Source organism: Cricetulus griseus, chromosome 2, assembly GCF_003668045.3.
Source record: "Cricetulus griseus strain 17A/GY chromosome 2, alternate assembly CriGri-PICRH-1.0, whole genome shotgun sequence".
NCBI classification, from domain to species: Eukaryota; Metazoa; Chordata; class Mammalia; order Rodentia; family Cricetidae; genus Cricetulus; species Cricetulus griseus.
This window is the reverse complement of record NC_048595.1, coordinates 251,345,046-251,364,048: the sequence shown is the minus strand read 5'-3', so window position 1 is coordinate 251,364,048 and position 19,003 is coordinate 251,345,046.

Genomic DNA, 19,003 nt, shown 5'->3' with positions numbered 1-19,003 from the left:
AATAAAACATAAGGCTCCATTATATTTCAGCACCAGGATCAATATGCATGCACCTTTAACAGAAAACAAAAACATAAATGCATTGTATAGTGTGTTTGGCATATTTTCTAGCATTACTCTTATATAGAGAGCATAAAGAAGTTAGTATTTTCTTAAAAGCAAATGCCTCATATTGATCCTAATATTTATTAAAAACATTTCCTAATCTGAGGACATAAAAATTTAGGAAAATGAAACTCTACAAAAGAATTTTAGTTAAATTTTAGGAAGACTACATTAAATTGAATACTCAACTTTCATGGTAGACAAATGAAATTATATTGCTTAGTTGTTTGATTAATTCTTGGGATCTTTAAATAATTAATTAGGAAATGCATAAGAAAGTGAAATTGTTGCTAATTCTACAGGATGCAAAAATCATATGTGACTGACTACAAAATTTGTGATTGAATAACTGAAAACTCACAGAGTAATGCTTTCTGGACAAATTTTCATAACAATAAAGACAGAAAAAGCCAAATGAGCTATCTTCCATATTATTTCACCATAACAATTAGTCGTTTAGAAATATGGACAAGAGAGACTGGTGTTAGCAAGATCTACAGAACAAAATGCAAATGAGTAAGCTGTTGAAATATGTTCCTCTTATCAAGATTTGTTCAACGTACTTGTTTTTCCGTGCTTTTCACTTGGAGCTGCAATGACAAGAGAAAATCAGGTCTTCATTAATTAATAGTCTACTTTTATTTAAAATATGAAGTTTAGTTGTGTGGAAGATGGCAAGTACCGTTGGAAACTGAAGAAAAATAGATCTGAGGAGAAATGTAGCTTTGCAATTTTCTTTGCTATGCTCTAACATGAATTTCAAAGCACAAAGATTTGGGGGGCATTAGAAGGTGACTTCATGCATCATTCAGCACTTGATCATGTCTCATTTACTCTACTTTCAAAAATTATCAATGGCCTGATACCTTCCTTCTTTGTTTAGAAAAAAAAATGTATTTTCCCAAGTCTGTAAGATTGCCCCCAAAGCATAAATTAATTTTATAAATGTATCAAGTAATCCTACATTTTCTTTCTTTCTTTCTTTCTCCTTTCCTTTCAGCCCTGACCACAGCTTCTCCTCACTCCTTTTCTCCCATTCCTTCCCCACTTCCACTCACCCCCCTCCCTCTATCCATTCCTCTCTTTTATTCAGAAAGTAGTAGACCTCACATGGCTATCAACAAAGCATGGCATGTAAAGTTGCAATAAGACTAAGCACCTCCCCTTATATTAAAGCTGGACAAGGCAATCCCATATGAGTAATGGGTTCCTAAGAGCCAGCTAAAGCATTAGGGAAAACTGCTGTTCCCATTTTTACAAGTCCCACAAGTAGACCAAATTATGCAACTGTCCCATATATATATCAGGCCTAGGTTGGTCCCATGCAGGCTCCCTGGTTGCTGGTTCAGACTCTGTGAGTGCCCATAAGCCCAGGTTAGCTATTTCTTTGGTTTTTCTTGTGATATCCTTGACTCGTCTGGATGCTACAATTTTTCTTTCCTCTCTTCAGCAGGATTCCCTGAGCTCAGGTGTAGGGGAACCTGTAGCCACACCTGCTTAGGGGCATGGTCAGGGTGATGTATAGGAAGAGGATCAGGGCTGAGTTTCACTTTCATTTCCCTTTTGGCTTGCATATAGACTGCTGCCACACTGGCTGGCTAGGTTGCTCTGTAAGTAAGGCTTTTCCCTATTAAATACCCTTATATTTCTACTTGACTCCATATTGGTCATTTCCCACAATATCTGGTTGTCAGGAGTGGGATATTGGAAACCTACACCCCATTTGGGACAGGCTGTGGGTTCCACCAGGCCTGAGGACTTGGCCAGGAAAGCTCCCTCTCTATACAGGTGCTCCAGGCTCCTAGCCGACCCACTGCCGCTGAGCGACTCAGAACCATCTGCCCAGATGGTTATACTTTTCAAGTATTATAACATAAAGCATGTCACCACACAATCCTACAGGACAAGCAGTGGTTTAAGAGATCTAATAGAACACTAAAGGAGATGCTCAACAAACAAGCCTAGGGGACTAAAGCCCCCAAACATAGCTTGCATAATGCTTTATTAACACTAAACTTTCATAATGCCAATGAGAAAGGACAAAGAGCTGCAGAAAGACACTGGACTACAGAGAAAACTGCTGAACTGATTCAGCCAGTATATTTCAAAGATGTACTAACCTCTGTATGGAAACCAGGACATGTGTTACATTGGGGTAGGGGTGTAGCATTGGTTTCCACAGGAGAAGAAAAACTTTGGATACCATCAAAGTAGATCAAGATTCAAGATGAAAAGGAAAAACCTCTCGACGAGGACAAATGACAGGTATTCTATGAAGGTATATCTTATAAACTAAATAGAAACCTCTCAAAGGAAAGAGAAGTGTTTTGCTTTTATCTTCACAGGAAAACTCATCTCCAGAAGGCAAAGGACACTGCATGGGTAGATACTTAAGAAGAGAAGGTAGCTATAACCACCAAACAAAAGGAACGTGCCATATAGTAAACTTCACAGCTGTCTCTCAGAGAACTCTATTTCTCTTTATTTCCTAGTCCATATTCAATTAAACCAATGCTGGATTTAGAGGTGGATTTGGCTTTCCTCCTCTAAAATCCAAGCACATTATTTAACTAAACTTTAGTGTTTCTGTATTGTATCAAGAAGCCAATTGATGTAATACATAATAAAAGAAGAATTTGGGAACTGTCTTTCTCTTTCTTGGATCTTTCCCTCAAGGTGTACACCCTCTTATAATTGTTATGCTCTCATGGTTGCATTCCCCAGCATGTGTACATACACAAGCAAACATTTCTCTGCTAACTGTTTATGTTTGAGTCCCACACAGCCAATGAAGACATGCCTGACAGCAATCCCTGGACACACTGGAAAGAAAATGGGCCACACCTCCTCGACTGCACTGGATTCAACTTTCTCCATTTCAACTGACACTCCAGCCAGAAGTTCGGGTACTGACTTCAATCAAGTTGAGGATTTCAAGTGAGATCTTCAATCAAGCGAATCCCATCTAACATGGACTGGATACAATCCATTCAAGACTTTCACTATACTAACATTTTCTTTCTACAGGACCCTACAAGGCTATCATCGTCCCATTTCAGCAGGAAGTAACTTGGAGGATGCTATGCCCCCTTTCCCCATTGTTGTCATTTAGGATAGTGTATATAACTAGTTAGGGATAGCTTCCTATTTTTTATGGTTGGGATTGGAAGGAGGTGTTCAGGCTTGGACACATCTTTCAGTTGACTTTAGGATTTAGTTAAAATAGATAGTTAGGATGTGACATAAGCAGATGGTTGTATCTTCTTATATTTCACCTTTATGATTGTTAATTTTGGATACTTTACACTGTTAAGTTTTAATTCTCTTTTAGACTAAAAGGGGAATTTTAGGGGAACCTGTAGCCATGCCTCTTAGGGGCTGGCTACAGGCTCCCCTACACTCAGGCTAATGTTTGACTGTGAGTCTCTGTAGCTGCTTACACCAGTACTGGATGAAGGCTCTCTGGGGACAACTAGGGTAATCACCAATCTGATCATAGGAGAAGGCCAGTTCAGTATATGTATCCACTATTGTTTATATTCTGAGCTGGGGTTATCCATGTAGATTCATGGGAGTTTCCTATTTTCTTTTTTAAAAAAGGTCTAAGTAACTAGTCATGTTGGTGCACACCTCTATTTCCAGGGCTTAGGAAGCAAAGGCAAGAGCATCTCTGTGAGTTTGAGGCCAGCCGTGTCTACATAGTGAGTTTCAGAAGAGACAGAGTTATACAAAAAGACATTATGTCTAAAATCAAAGCAAAAGAAAATGAAAATGCATAAGTATTAGTAAGTTGGTGCACTGTATTCATCCCTTGACATGTACATATAGTGATTACAATTAGACTATTGTAGTTAGTGGTACTACATGGCTGTAATACTGATCCGTTAAAATTGCTCATATCAATATTGTGTATACTTCTGCATGTTTTCCGTAATTTATACTTTATTTTAGACTTTGAAATAGGTGTATAAATATGAGTATGTGTTTGTTATCTTACTGTGGAAATGCACTCCTGAATAATTAGGCTCCACTCTACAATGTAGGCAAAACATCCCTTTTATAAGTTGTACAATGTAGACAAAACATCCCTTTTTTAAGTTGTGGTACCTTGACTGTTAATGTGAAATAATGAAACATGCTATTATTTCATCTCTTAAATTATGTGTCTGAAAATTACTCAGTTTTTATACTTTATAACCAATTATTCTATTTCATGTTCTCTTCCACTAATAAACTGTTATCAAGTGCCCATTGTGTGTCTGGAATTATAAGAGGCATTTTTGAGAATAAGGAGCTAAAACTCATCTGTATCCTCTTAACATCTGATGATTTAAAGCTCCCAAAGGAAAAAGGAATTATACCAGCACATTAAAAATCTGTGATAAGAGTGAGAAAATAATGCTATTGAAGTAGTGAAAAGATGTCTAAGATGAGATTGCTCATCTCAGAAAGTATTACAAATTTGGACAAAGAATGGGAAATATAGGTTCTAGCAGTTATTGCAAGGGCATATATAGATATGCTATACTTTAGCTGTACTCACTTGGCTACTGCCATGATATTCAATCAATATTGTTTGATTTTAAATACAAGTAAATGTAATACAAGCAGGTGAGAGACAATTGAGGTGGTGTCTGCCTGCATACATGCATACCCCCTGCACACACACACACACACACACACACATCTCCATATCTACACTCTCCAAAGGTTACAGCCTACACACACGTACACTCACCTCTTGTACACACCCATCTTCACTCTCTCTCTCTCTCTCTCTCTCTCTCTCTCTCTCTCTCTCTCTCTCTCATACACACACATGCACACACACACACACACACACACACACACACACACACACACACAGAAAGAGACAGACAGAGAGAGAGAGACAGGGAGAGACTCTGTGTTTAAAAGGTTCAGATATATTATTTGAATAGTGTTCACCAAGAAAAAGCTATAGGTAGTGTTTAAGGCAAAAATCAAATAAAAATATATCAGAAATTTTCATTTGAAATGACTTACCTGAACTCGTTAAATTTTAGAAAACTTTAAGAAAATGGTTCTGTTTCTACATCAACTGTACTGTTTTATTTGTTTGGGTGATTGGTTTTCATTTCAATCTTCTAATCTTAGGATGTTGATATTGAGAATAACACCCCAGAGCAGCTCAAAAATGTTGTTAAGCAACATTATGAATAGGGAGCAAGTATTTTCTGGAGCTGGAAATTTTGTGTTTCAAAAGTAAAACAATGTGAGGTGTATTCACAGAAATGTTTTATTATTACCTTCTCTTGTTTGCTTAATCACAAGTGTACTTATAAAACAGTGTTTGTGATGGTCATCGATGATCATCAGCTTCCTAGACCACTGAGTGTGATGGATTATCTAAATCAGGTGAGTTGAAGAGAGAAGACCCACGCTAGCTGTAGGCATCCATGACCTGAATAAAAGCAGAAAGCAGGCTAGACCCAACAGTCATTAATCTCTCCATACTGACTGTGGATATGAAGTAACTTACTGCCTTGAGCTCCTTGGTCTTGATGGACTATACCCATGAACTGTGAGATAAATAAACCCTCCCTCATAAGTTGCATTGGTCTGGGTGTTTTTCCAGCAATACTGATTCCCAGACATTGCCCAAATTGATGCGCAGGATCTTACCAAGATGTAGATTCTGATTTAGTTGGTCTTCAGGGAGAGCAGAAACTGACTGTATCAACCTCTCAGAGTATCTGATACTGCTAGTTCATAGGCACATGTTTAGCAACAATGCAATGATGCAGCATTCAACTTCCCTCCTTTCAAACTGTATTGGTATTGATTCTGTTGAGAGCTTAGGAAACAAACAGTGAAATGGATATATTTCCTGCCTTCCCCTGGCATTGCCTTTGTAACCCCATCTCAGTTTTGCCTTTGGGTAAAATTAATTGAGCTACACCAATCTTACTCACCTGGATGTTCCTTTTTAGGTGACTTTGCTGGTTGAAACAAAAACATAAGGGGGGAGTCAACAATGTGTGATACTCCATTAAAATTCACTATTCAAGTGCCATTAAATAATTTTAAAATAGAAAAACATTAAAATAATTACCTGGTTCTATGGGCTTTTCTTTCTTTTCCTGTTCTAAAGCATTATCATTGTTAATATTATTATACATTTATGTTTTCTAAATAAGATTTTTACTGTAAACAAACATGCATTGCTGAGGCTAAACCACAGAAACTCACAAATGTCACAAAATGATTAATGCCTCACCGTCAGGATAACCCTTTCTCCCTTGTTCAATGAGAGTTCTCTCCTAGCATAGCACTGAAATATTTTGAATACTAGGGATTTTTTTGGGAAGTAGAAGCCAGAAAAACACTACAGATTCCTTGAGGTTGGAAACCATTAAGCTTGCTCTTATATTAATTTGAACTAAAGTTCAGATACAACATAAACACAAATTATAATTATCATTGCTGATTTAAAATAAGTTACCAGAAATTGAATCTGGGTATATATTACATGGCATTGCTCTGCCAAGTAATTTCTTAGATATGTATTTAGTGGCAATAAGGACTTTGATGAGAAGATTTAAGCACTAAGTAAGAGGGCCAGTGGGAGTAAACATACTTGCCTGGTTGCACAACACATGTTACAGTAGAATCTTTCTTCAGAAGGCATTTCCTTCCAAGAACCCCTTATCCCCATTGTATGAGGAAAAGGCGTGAGTCTAGCCTCAAGGTAACACTGTTAATGAGGAGTATTTTTCTAGGAAGTGCAGGCAATAATTTGATAGCAAATGCTATTGTTTATGTTCCTATTCTTGTTTTGACTTGATAACTTGTCAATTTAATCAAAAGAAGGTCCTCAAGCAATGATAACATATTGGCTTAGTGAAGCAAAGCAAACAGATTTCTTAACATTGTTATCTTGTGAATACAATCTGAAGATAGGGAGATGTTTACACTGAAATAATTCTATAAACCCAACTTTAGGATGAAAGAGTGTCACAGAATCGTCTCTGGCCAATGCATCAAGCTCTCCATGTACAATTTTGTTCACCAAGTCTGTACTGATATATGTAGTTTAGGAAATTTATTCTGTTCTGACACAGTTGCTGGCGGTAAAGTAAAGAAAACAAATGGTTGACCAAATGTTGAAAGCAAAAATAAAAGTGTGTGGCTTAACTAAAACTAAACATACTTCCTAAAAGTCCAAATGACAATTAACTAGCCATGAAGTTTATTTTTATTTTCTTTAAACATGTTTTTATTTTATGTATTTAAGTGCTTTGCCAATATGTGTGCATGCATACCACGAGTGTCATGTGTCACAGGGGGCATCTGATCCCCTGAAACAGGAGGTACAAATATTTGAAAGCCACCAAGTGGGTGATGGGAACCAAACCTGGTCCACTGAAAAAACAGCAAGTGTTCTCAATCAGCAAGCCATCTGTCCAGCTTCTAGGAATATTGTTTAACTACAGCTGAATAATTAATTAAAATATTTAAAGATATTTATATTTAAAAAGTGATGACAACAAAGCAATTACTGGAAGTGAATTTCAGCATTTGTCAAAATCAAACACTGGCTATGTATGATATCCAAAGACAAAATAAAAGCTCTCCTTTCTTACAAAGCTATTATACATATACTGATAAGTATCTGTTTGAGTTGGCATGCTACATAAGAAAACACATTCGTGAGTGTGCATTATATTGGGTACAGGATGTAATTATCCAAACACCTTAAAATACACATCAATTTGCCTCTAAATTCTAAAGGGGGTGACAAACACTGTTTGACCATTTGGGATATTTGAATTTTATTTTTATTTTTAATCATATATTTTTATACTAAAAATTTCAAAACTATAGGAATTTTATAAAATGTTAATATACTTCCTGTCCTGTTTTTCTCATCATAGTTTAACTTTAGCCTATAAGTAGAAATTTTTTTTAAGTTATGATAACTAGATTACTTTGAAACTAAATATAAGGTTAGAGTGTATAACCAAGACAAGTAAACTTAAATACAAAAATTCCAATCTGTGGGGAACCAAAATAATTCCGCTGTGGAATATGTTGAGATCCAGCCTTGGGTTTCACTAAACATTTTGGCCCACTTTTGTATTGTTAATGCCAGTAGGACTATTATTGTTTACCATGGCCTCAGTGTAATATGCCTCCTAATTTGCATCTCTATGCTCCTAAGCATCTGAATAGGCCTGCACCTGGGCAGGGGGATCAGAGGTGTGTGAGTAACCTGTGAGGACAGAAGATTAGGAAGGTTAGGGGCAAGCGACAAGAGGAGAGAGGAGAACAAGGAGAGAAACGGTTCCCTTGTGGTAAGGAAAGGATGGTTAGGAAACCGCAGAAAAGATGGCAAATAAAGAAATGACTCTAGTTCTACAACATGGAACTGAGAGCTCTCTAAAGATGACAAGATGCCTGTGTTTGGTCTTTATCGCCACTGGGTTGCTAGGAGCTTCCAGGTCCACACCCCGCCACTCAGGCAGAACCTCGTGGATTAAGACTGAGACATGCTGGGTCACGACACAAATCAAACAAATTAAAGACTCAATAATAGTAATAAGGAGTTCTAATTGATAAAGCAGAAGCAACAGTTTAATTTAAAAGAAATTAATAATTATATTTAAGGACATAATTTCATCTCCAAACTACTACACAAGTAACTATCTATAGCCCTTCTCATGAGGGAAGGAGTTGGGTTGTAAATGAACATCTGAGAAGGAATATTTATTCATTCAATGCATCAGTGCCCTGAAGATTGCCAAGGAGATGCCGTATGTCTGCTGAAACCTTTAAATCACAGAAGTGAAGGCCATAAACAAAGAAACAAATAAATGATAAATGAAATATATTTGCATTTTCAAAAGTGTGTTGAACAATTAATTGTGAATGATAGTTAAGAATTGGATCCCTAACAATTTTATTCCAATGAGTTCATAATTCTTGAAGGGAGATGGAGTAGGAACATGCCAAAATATTTGTCGATTACAAGAAGGAAGATAATAGGGAAAAGTCTAGAAAGTAACAGGCACTGAGTCTTTTCTAAGAACAGAGCATTGACTAGATCACAATACTAAATATATACAACCCTAAATAATTTAATAGCATCTTTAAATCTCTGATTGCCTTCCTGTTTATGCAGGTGCAATGGTTTATGGTGTGGTTTCTGTATCCTTGTGCCAGATCTCATGTAGCTGTATATACTCATCAATTCAGGCCTGAAGGAATACATACTCCTCCATAGATAAATTGCTCCCTCTGGCTGGTTTGTAGCATATTTTCATGTTTCTTTCCACAGGACATTTTAGAGTAGATTTTTATGACAGAATGTTTCAGTGTCCTAACTTTGGGTACAACCAAAACATGAATTTTTTTTAAGTTGGCATATATTTTAAAACATAATTTGTTAATGCCAGTGGAATCATATTTCTATAGTGCTAGAAGTGTACTAATTTTAATGGCTGAGTAATGTTCATTTGTCCCCTAGTTTATATCTTACTTTTCCATATCTTACTTAAGCATATCTTACTTTTCCAAAACACAAACCTGGAGGCAGATAGCTTTACTGAACTTTTGGTAAACAATTTCAACAGTATGATGAATAACTATGGATGATCCTTAAGAAATGGATCCCTAGCAATTTTATTGCAATGGTCTTACAGTGCTTGTAGGTAGATGGAATGTGAACACGCCAAGGTATTAGGGATACCAAGATAATAGGGAAGAATCTTAAAAACAACATACACTGAGAGTCTTCTAAGAATGGAGGGATGACTAGATGACAACACTAAACTTCCACAAACATATCATGGGCATCAATGGAATGCAGTTACGGTAGAAAATTATGGGTTTATTAGCTGCCCACATGAGTGAGGTGGGATGTGAGAATTCTTGCTATAGTTTCTGTGCTACTCTGACCTCCAGTTTACATACACTCAAGTATGTAAAAAACCAACAAATAATATAAAACCTCTAAAATGAAATAAAAATAAAAATAGACTAGTCATGCATTAAACTCAGAAATTTGAAATAGAAATACAGGAGCACAAGCAGGCCAATTGTATACTAGCAGGGGCAGCATGTTTCTACAAACAGACATTGCAGACATTTCCTTACTTTTTCCCTTGGGTTGTTCTGTTGAAAAAGAAATAGGGAACCATTATTCTCTAATGATTTTGAGATACATTTGCCACAAAACAATGGCTAGAGTGCAGTTTTCCCAACCCACCTCCCCATTACTTCTCCTTTTGAATTTCACAGTGAGTCTTGCTTTGAGGTATGGCTAATTATCCCAGGTAGGTCTGTAACTTGACTGACAGAAACATCATTCAATAATGAAGAGGTCTACAATTATTTGGCATAGTGATCTGGACTAGCTATATCTGGTAGTCTTAACACACATAAGTCCATGCATAATTTCAAAAACAAAGGGTGCATTTGCCAAATGTGTCATGATTGCCATCAGGACAAAAAGGGTATACTTCAGTTCCTAACTTATGTTACAAGATATCAGGAGCCAGCCCTGGTCAGATATAAGTCTCCTTTACAAGAGGCTTGGCGACCTCCATGCTAAACTGCCAATTTAGTCAAGCACCCCACCCTTTAGCTTAGTGTTCAAGATAACCAAAGGAAAGTTCCAGGATACCTGCTCAGGCCTGAGGGCATTTAACACCCATTCCTCCCCCCTCCCTTACTTCCTCTTTCTTTACTACCTCCTTTCAATAAAATTAGACCTTGACAAGGACACTGCTTGATCTCACTCTTTCCTTCTCACCCATTTATTTTCAGGCTTAGTCCCCCTCGAACCCACGGATTACCAGAACCCTGTGGGCTGGGGCAATAACATACTGATTAATTAAATTTGTGTATTTGATATGTAACATTGTTCAGTGTCATAAAATAATCGTATCTTTGAAATGTTTCCTGATAGGTAAATATGCGCAATATATTATTGTTATTGCTATTATTATTATTATTATTATTATTATTATTGGTGTTTTATGTTTTCTAGAGTTTGAGCATGGAGTGTTACACAGGATAGACAAGTATGCTATCCTGGGGCTACAGATCCAGACCCTTCGTTTTTGTCAGTATCAAATACTTCTCCTGGCCATATTGTCAAAGCACCCTCTCTCTCTCTCTCTCTCTCTCTCTCTCTCTCTCTCTCTCTCTCTCTCTCTCTCTCTCTCTCTCTCTCTCTCTCTCTCTCTCTCTCTCTCTCTCTCTCTCTCTTGCTCCCTTGGTCTCACTCTAGTTTTCTCTCCCTTTTTTATTCCATATATAGATTTTTATTTTAGCTGTGTGTTTCAGGAATAAAATGCTGCTTAAGTGCTCATCAAGTCAAGTACCAGACCCCCTGTCCCAACAACACCCCAAATAGAAAATATTTCAAGTATTTCTTTTACCTTCTGGAGTTTTTTTTGTTTTCTTGGAATCTGAAAATGCAAAGATAAATTATTGGTAATGTAGATATGATTAAATTAACAAATGAATGGTTAACAATAAAAATTTCCATAACCTCAAAAATATTTTTAAGTTAGTCAATAGTATGACTATTTCTAAAAGAGTGTTTAATGATAAATTTCCCGGTTTTCCAAAAGATGAGTATTATAAGTCAAGAGGTCCTTTCTAAAGCATAAAGCATAGAAAGGTATATAAACCAAAATATCTATATCTAATTTTCATTGATAATTAATTGTGCCTAGAGTAGATAGTAACCTCATAATAGGAAGCCAACCTGAATACATATACAGTATGTTTGCAAAGATGAATAAAGTCCATAAAATTAGCTTTTACTTCCACATTTGTTCTGTCTATGGTGGTCCAGGTGAGATTTCTTGTTCATTATTCAATAGTCAGCACATACCAAGTACATATTCAATAATTTCCACTATTGTGAAAGTCAAGTGGTTTGATATTGCTTATTTATTACTTAACAAAATATATTTAAAACTGTTGCCTAATACTGTTATTCTCTAGTCAGCATATGATTATTTTAATTTTATTAGAGGCACATTCAGCCTAGATAAAAGGAAACTTATTATTTAGTGTATAGAATTTCTGTTCTCATCATTTGAAAACAGAACAAGAAAGTTTTGAACAGGATTATTTTAGAAAGTAACACTTATTTAGTATTTTTACTTAAATATATTATTTCTTATTTTTTAACTTAAATTTTTCTTCCCTAATTTATAATCATAATAATAAATAATATTTTTTGAAAAAGGTTAGGTACATTGTTTTCTGGCTATACTTATCTTCATGAGAACCTAGAAGAGTAGATTGGTATAATTTTAGGAATCTGTGTGCTCTGTGATGCTGTGGTATCATGACTTCACTTCCATAGCAAAGCAAATGACCTGACATAATGGAAAGATGATAATATACTTTCATCTGTTTATTAAAGCTACTCAGATTGTCTATACAGCTTTATGGAGGGAAAAGGTAGCCAATGCAGGTAACAATTTAATATTTTTCTATAGAATTGTAAGCTTATACAAAAGCAAAGTAGGAAAGAATCCACTCATCATAGAAATAAGCTTGCTTTTTAGTAATACATTCCTTGAAATCCAAAGGAAAAAAATGTAAACTCACAAATGAATATGTGAAAAGATGCTTCTTGAATGACAATGGGTTTAAACTGCAAATTCTGGAGATGCTAAATGGTAAGGGGAGGTGGTTGAAGAATTTGTGCTAAATTTGCATGACAGAAAACGGTGCAGCCATTATAATGATGCTTTTGAAATTATGTCACAATCTTAAAAGATATTGTCTAAATAAATCAATGCTGTTGTGAGGCAGCAAAAGAACCTACAATATGGAATCATTGCTATTTTTATGTTTTCTCACTTCTATGTATCAATGATAAGTTTTATTAAATACCTATGATATTATGGTGATAAAGTAGAATACTGTTGAAATAAATTGAAGCATTTCATAACTACATAATAGAAAATAACAACATGTGATTTAACCAAGATCTTCACATATATTTGTTTAAGGAATAGACTGATGTGGTAGAATTTACTTAGAATGTTAAAAAGATATATTATTTGGTTAAAAGCAAGAGATGTTAATCCCATAATGGCTCCTTCTATCAAGGTATCTCTTGCCTTGTTCTCTCTCTCTGTCCTTCCTCCAACTCAACCTTCCTAGTCCCTCATGAGAGAGGTTGAAGGGATAATATGAGCAAAGGAGACAAGACCATGTTAGGAAACTCACAGAAACAGCTGACTTGAGCAAGTAGGAGCTCACTGACTCCAGACTGACAGCTGAGGAACCTGCATGGGACTGAACTGGGCAACCTGAATGTGGGTGACAGTTGTAGGGCTTAGACAGTTTATGGGTAATGCTGGCATGGTATGTAAAATAAGATTGTTTTAAAAATAAATATAAAACAGAAAAGAGCAACAGAAGAACATACCTATATGTGATAAATATGAAAGGTATGTTCCTTATTTTTGAAAGATCACATATTGCCCACAAAGGATGATAATTAGTGATGGTTATTAATATTTATTAAATGTCATTATGCCCTACCATTATTTTTTTCTGTTTCTGCTTAAAATACTGCTTTATTGGCAAACATTCTTCACCTGAAGATCACCTACTCTGTTAATAAGGTTGTCCATTTTCTGGAGAACACAGAGGTCCCAAATCCGTGGTTTAGAAGCAATGGTATTTTTCACTGTTCACTCCATAACTCATTCTTTACTAATACATCTGGAATAGTGCATTACATTTGTACTAAGTCCAGAAGTTCATGAAACACCAACTTATATGAAAGGGGGAAAATTAACTATGGTAATCTATTAGCACTAATAATGAAGTACTTATCTTCTTGCCTAATTTACATAATCCTTCACTTATAGCACCAGACATTCTATCTGTGTTTCAGAAAGATTCTTGAAATAACAATTCTGTAGTGACAGAAATGGAGTAGATTTTCATATTCATTCAAGTCTACCTGCAATATTTCTGGTAAGCAGTGTATTTCACTTGGCCTAGTCCCTAGGGGAGTTTAATCTTCCAGAAGATAAAGAGGAATTCTGATCTTAAGAATTTCAATTAAACAAGTGGCAGTTAGTGGTTACACATACTCTTCATCTGACATAGTCAGTAGTTGGTAATGACTTCTTGTTGTAGCATAATCTTCTTGTACAATATAATGTTTCTGCCTAAGGAGGCTTCTGATTGGTTTAATAGAGAGCTGAATGGTCAATAGCTAGACAGGATAGAATAAGCAGGACTTCCATGGAAAGAGAGAAACTCAGGGTTAGAATCTAAGTGTGCAGGAGACACCAGGGAGACATTGAAGGGGTCAGACTTATGGTACAGGGTAGAAGTAACTGTGCCACATGGCAGAACATTGATTAATAAAAGCTGGTTAGTTAAGTTATAAGAGCTAATGGAACAAGGCTAAGCTAATGGCCAAGTTTCATAATTAATAGGAAGTTTCCGTGTGAGCTGACAACCCAAAGAGAAAGTCAAAAACAGCTTCTTAAAAAAAAAGGAACTAATAGAAATATAATACCCAATCATCAGTATTACTTGACTAGTATGTGAGAAAAATGGGTGCTTATACATTGCTCTGGTGGCTCTTATATTTAAGAGTCCAAACATTATTTATTTAGAGAATACTTATTTGTTGAGCATTGTGTCAACAACATAGCATCACTAATTGAGCTGAAGAATCAATTCAGTATTAGAGTGTTTGCCCAGCAAGACTAAAGCCCTGGGTTTAATCCTAATCTCTGAGAAACAAACAATAAATATTGATCCTTACAGTGATTAAAGTAAATGGAATACAACCTTTTTAGTCAAAAGACTCAATCAATTACAGCAAAAGGGAAAATGAATATAAATAACATGGAGGACAAGATGGCAAGAAATACGTAACAGTAGAGCAATGTTAGTAGACTCTGGTGGTAGATTATACTTCAGTATGATTAAGTGAGAGGATCAAACTTCTTACAGAAAGGAGAAATTACCTGGAGGCTTAAAACAACTCATATTCATAGGAGGAACAGGAAACAGTAAGCTCTATTCAGATAACAATGCCAGAGTCATGACAGAGTATTTTATATGTAGTATTGAGAGTAGCTTTGCATAAAGTACATAAAGAAGATCATGAGAGAATGTAGCATGACACACTCACTGTGGTGCCCTAATAACCTTGTACATAGCCACTAGCTATGCAAGCTGTAGTGCTTACTGCACTGATTTGACTCTCAGCAGGATGCCCAGTCCTCTTAAAACATAGGATCATGGAAGGCTTCTAGGACCTGATGGAACCAATGCCCAAAGGCCCCTGGTTTCTATGGAAATGATTCTATCATGTTTTCTGACATTAATATATCACCCCATTTTGGTGTGGGACAAGGACAGCATGAGGCAGACACACTCAGCTAGTTTTAATTTTTATATATGACAGTAATATATTTCCTCAGCCTCAAAGGACTTCCTATGTCTGACCCCTGGAATTATTCAATCTTTGGTCTTGGGTTTGCCACACTGTATGCCTGACAACAAGTATGGAAAGCAAGTGTGAAGATGAATTTGAGAACTTTAGTTTCAGGTTAAGATTAGTAGCGTATATTCTATAGTCGTGGTAGAGACATTCAGTATTTTAGACAGCTACTGATTTAAACTTTTTAATTAACAGAGTTTAATATTTTAGAATGAATAAGTATTATAGGCAGGATATTTATTTCTGTTACAATCTCAAACATTTTCATTTCATGAATCCTTTAACTGCCTAACAATTACTAAGGACTACAAATGACTTCTATTTATGTTTTAATTGATGTTCATAACTTTAGAGAGTAAGCTGAGAACATTCCAAACATGCTTATGAATTATTAAAAATAATAAATCTGTTAGAATGAACATTAATATCATACTTTATGGCATATTTAATTCTTTTGATAAAAATAGTGAGACGAATGACTATACATTTTATATTTCTGTGAATCTTGTTAACATCTGGTTTAATTAGATGACAGTTGGATTGGTGTATCTGCCTAGCCATTTAGTCTCTTTCAAAGTCACACGCCTTTTAGCTTCTGGGATATTCCAGTAAATATTCATGTGAGAAGGAGAAAGAAGAACACAAAAATACATTTATATTTTTAGTACAATGTTTTTGTGCCGGGGATTCTCTGAAGTCACTGAACCCTATAAAAAGTCTGTTTTTCAGAAGTCATTACCCTGGTTGAGCTGAGAAATCGGTAAGGGCAATATGCGATAATAGTGGCCATGTAGGCAGCAACTATATTGCTGAAGACTATACTTAAAGTTACAGTTTTAATTTCTTTAGGAAAGAATGAAGTAAAGGAGTAGTCAATGAAAACATAGTGTAAGAAAGACTGAATGTCTGGTCCAGTGGAAAATTGCAACTTAGTTATCATACTAGAGTCTTGGAGTCCATAAGAAGACTGTTCTACTTTTTGTAACAGTTGAATTTCCATTGGAAAAAATATCAAGATATTCTAGGTATCACATACTGGATTTGGAGAATTTTTCAAGAAAAGTGATTTGATGTATTTTGACAAGGCAAAAACAAAACTAGAAAATGTCCTGGGGTCATAACAACAGTTGAGGGGCAATCACTCCACTTAAATATATGAAATTATAATGTGACTATTGCTTCATATGCCACAATTTTTAAATATTTTGACTTTAGTGGTAATGAATTTAAATATTAATTTCTAAATAAAAATCAATTTATCATTATGAGCTCACAGAAGTACCACATAGTTAAATTTGTTTGTATGACTACCTCAAAGACAGTTACTAATATTACTTCTTTACCCAAATCAAATGATTAATTGATTTATTACAATATCATACAGCAGTAAAAACCAACCAAACATTTTTTATTTTTATTTCCATATTTATTTAAATTATAAACAAGATTGCTTTACCTGTCAATCCCAGTTCCCTCTACCTCCCTTTCTTCCCTGCCCCCAACTAACACCCTACCTATCCCATACCCTTTCTGCTACCCATGGTGGGTGAGTCCTTCCATGGGGATCTTTAGAGTCTGTCATATCCTTTAGGATAGTATACCCCCCATTTGTCTACGCTGAGGCAGTATCCCTCTATGTGGAATGGGCTCCCAAAGTCCATTCCTATGCTAGGGATAAGTACTAATCTACTACACAAGGCCCCATAGATTTCCCAGGCCTCCTCACTTATAACCATGGTCATAGGGTCTGGATTAGTCCCATGCTGGTTTCCCAGCTTTCAGTTTAGGGACCATGACCTCCCCCTTGTTCAGGTCAGCTGTTTCTGTGGGTTTCACCAGCCTGGTCTTCACCCGTTTGCTCATCACTCTTCCCTTTCTGCAACTGGATTCCCGTTCAGTTCAGTGTTTAGCTGTGGGTGTCTGCTTCTGCTGGATGGAGGCTCTAGGATACCATATAAGGTAGTCACCAATCTCATTATCAGGGAGGGCATTTAAGGTAGCCTCTCCACTGTTGCTTAGATTGTTAGTTTGTGACATCTTTGTAGATTTCTGGACATTTTCCTAGTGTACTTTCATTGGCATGTCTTTCTTTAAGTTGGAAAAGTTTTCTTCTATGATTGTGTTGATTATGCTTTCTGCACCATTGTGGTGGGTTTTTTCACCTTCTTCTATACCTATTATTGTTAGGTTTGGCCTTTTCATGGTGTCCCATATTTCCTGGATATTTTGTGTTAGGGATTTTCTTTGGTGGATAAATCTATTTCTCCTAGTGTATCTTCAATATCTGAGATTCTCTCTTCCCTCTCTTATATTCTGTTGGTTATGTTTGCATCTGTAATTCCTGATCATTTACCCAGCTTTTCTAATTCCAGCATTCCTCAGACTTTTTTTTTATTATTGTTTCTATCTCTGCTTCCAAACCTTGCACTGTTTGAATTGTTTCTTGCAATTTTTGGTTTGTCTTTTCTTGCATTTCTTTGAAGTATTTTCTCATTTCCTCTCTTAGGGTCTCTTTATAAAGTTGTTTTTAAAGTCGTTCTCTTCTGCCTCATCTGTGTTGCAATATTCAGGTCTTTCTGGTGTAGAGTTCCTAAACTTTGGTAATGTCATATTTTTGTTTTCTGTTGTTGAAAGTGTTCTTGTATTTTGTCTTCCCATCTCTTCTTCCAGTGGGTGCAGTTGGTGTCTCTTCCTCTCCTGGTGTGTACGAACTCAAGGTTCTCTTCCAATGGGTGCAAGAGGGTCAGATACTCTGATGTGTCTCCCAGGGGCGGGGGGGGGTGGTGGTGGTGGTGGTGGTGGGGCAGGTAAGTCTGAGGCACTCCCTGTCCAGGTGGGTGGGAGTGGGACTAGCACAGCCATGTAAGAAGACTAGCAGTTGCTTGGCCCTCAGGGGGCCAAGTCCATCTGACTGCAGTCCCCAGGGCAGGAATACCCAGAGTGGACAAGCAGAAGCTGGGCCCATGGCAGGGGCCAAAGCTCACCTCTGCCCTGAGTGGGGGTGGGAGTAGCCCCACGATCTCAGCAGACTCATGGTTGCTTGGTCCACTGGGGCTGAGTGGAACTGCCTGCACACCCCAGGACAGGAGTTCCCAGAGTGCCCAAGCAAACATTTTTTTAAGGTTTTACTCTTAACTGTGCTGGGAACTGACTACCTCTTTGTTCTCATGGTATTTCTTACGACTTCCTAGAGTGTTTACATCAAAAGTGAACATGAATGGTATCATCTGCAAGAATAGTGTGAAAAGATTTACTACATTTATATGGAGAATTCATGCTGAATTTGTAAGTAACATAATCATGTGTCCTAGTGTTTTTTATTGTAACACTGTGGCTTCTTTCTCTTTAAAATAACAAGCAAGGTTTTGTTTTGCTTCCTTTTCCATGTGTATTAACTTAGTTTTCGTT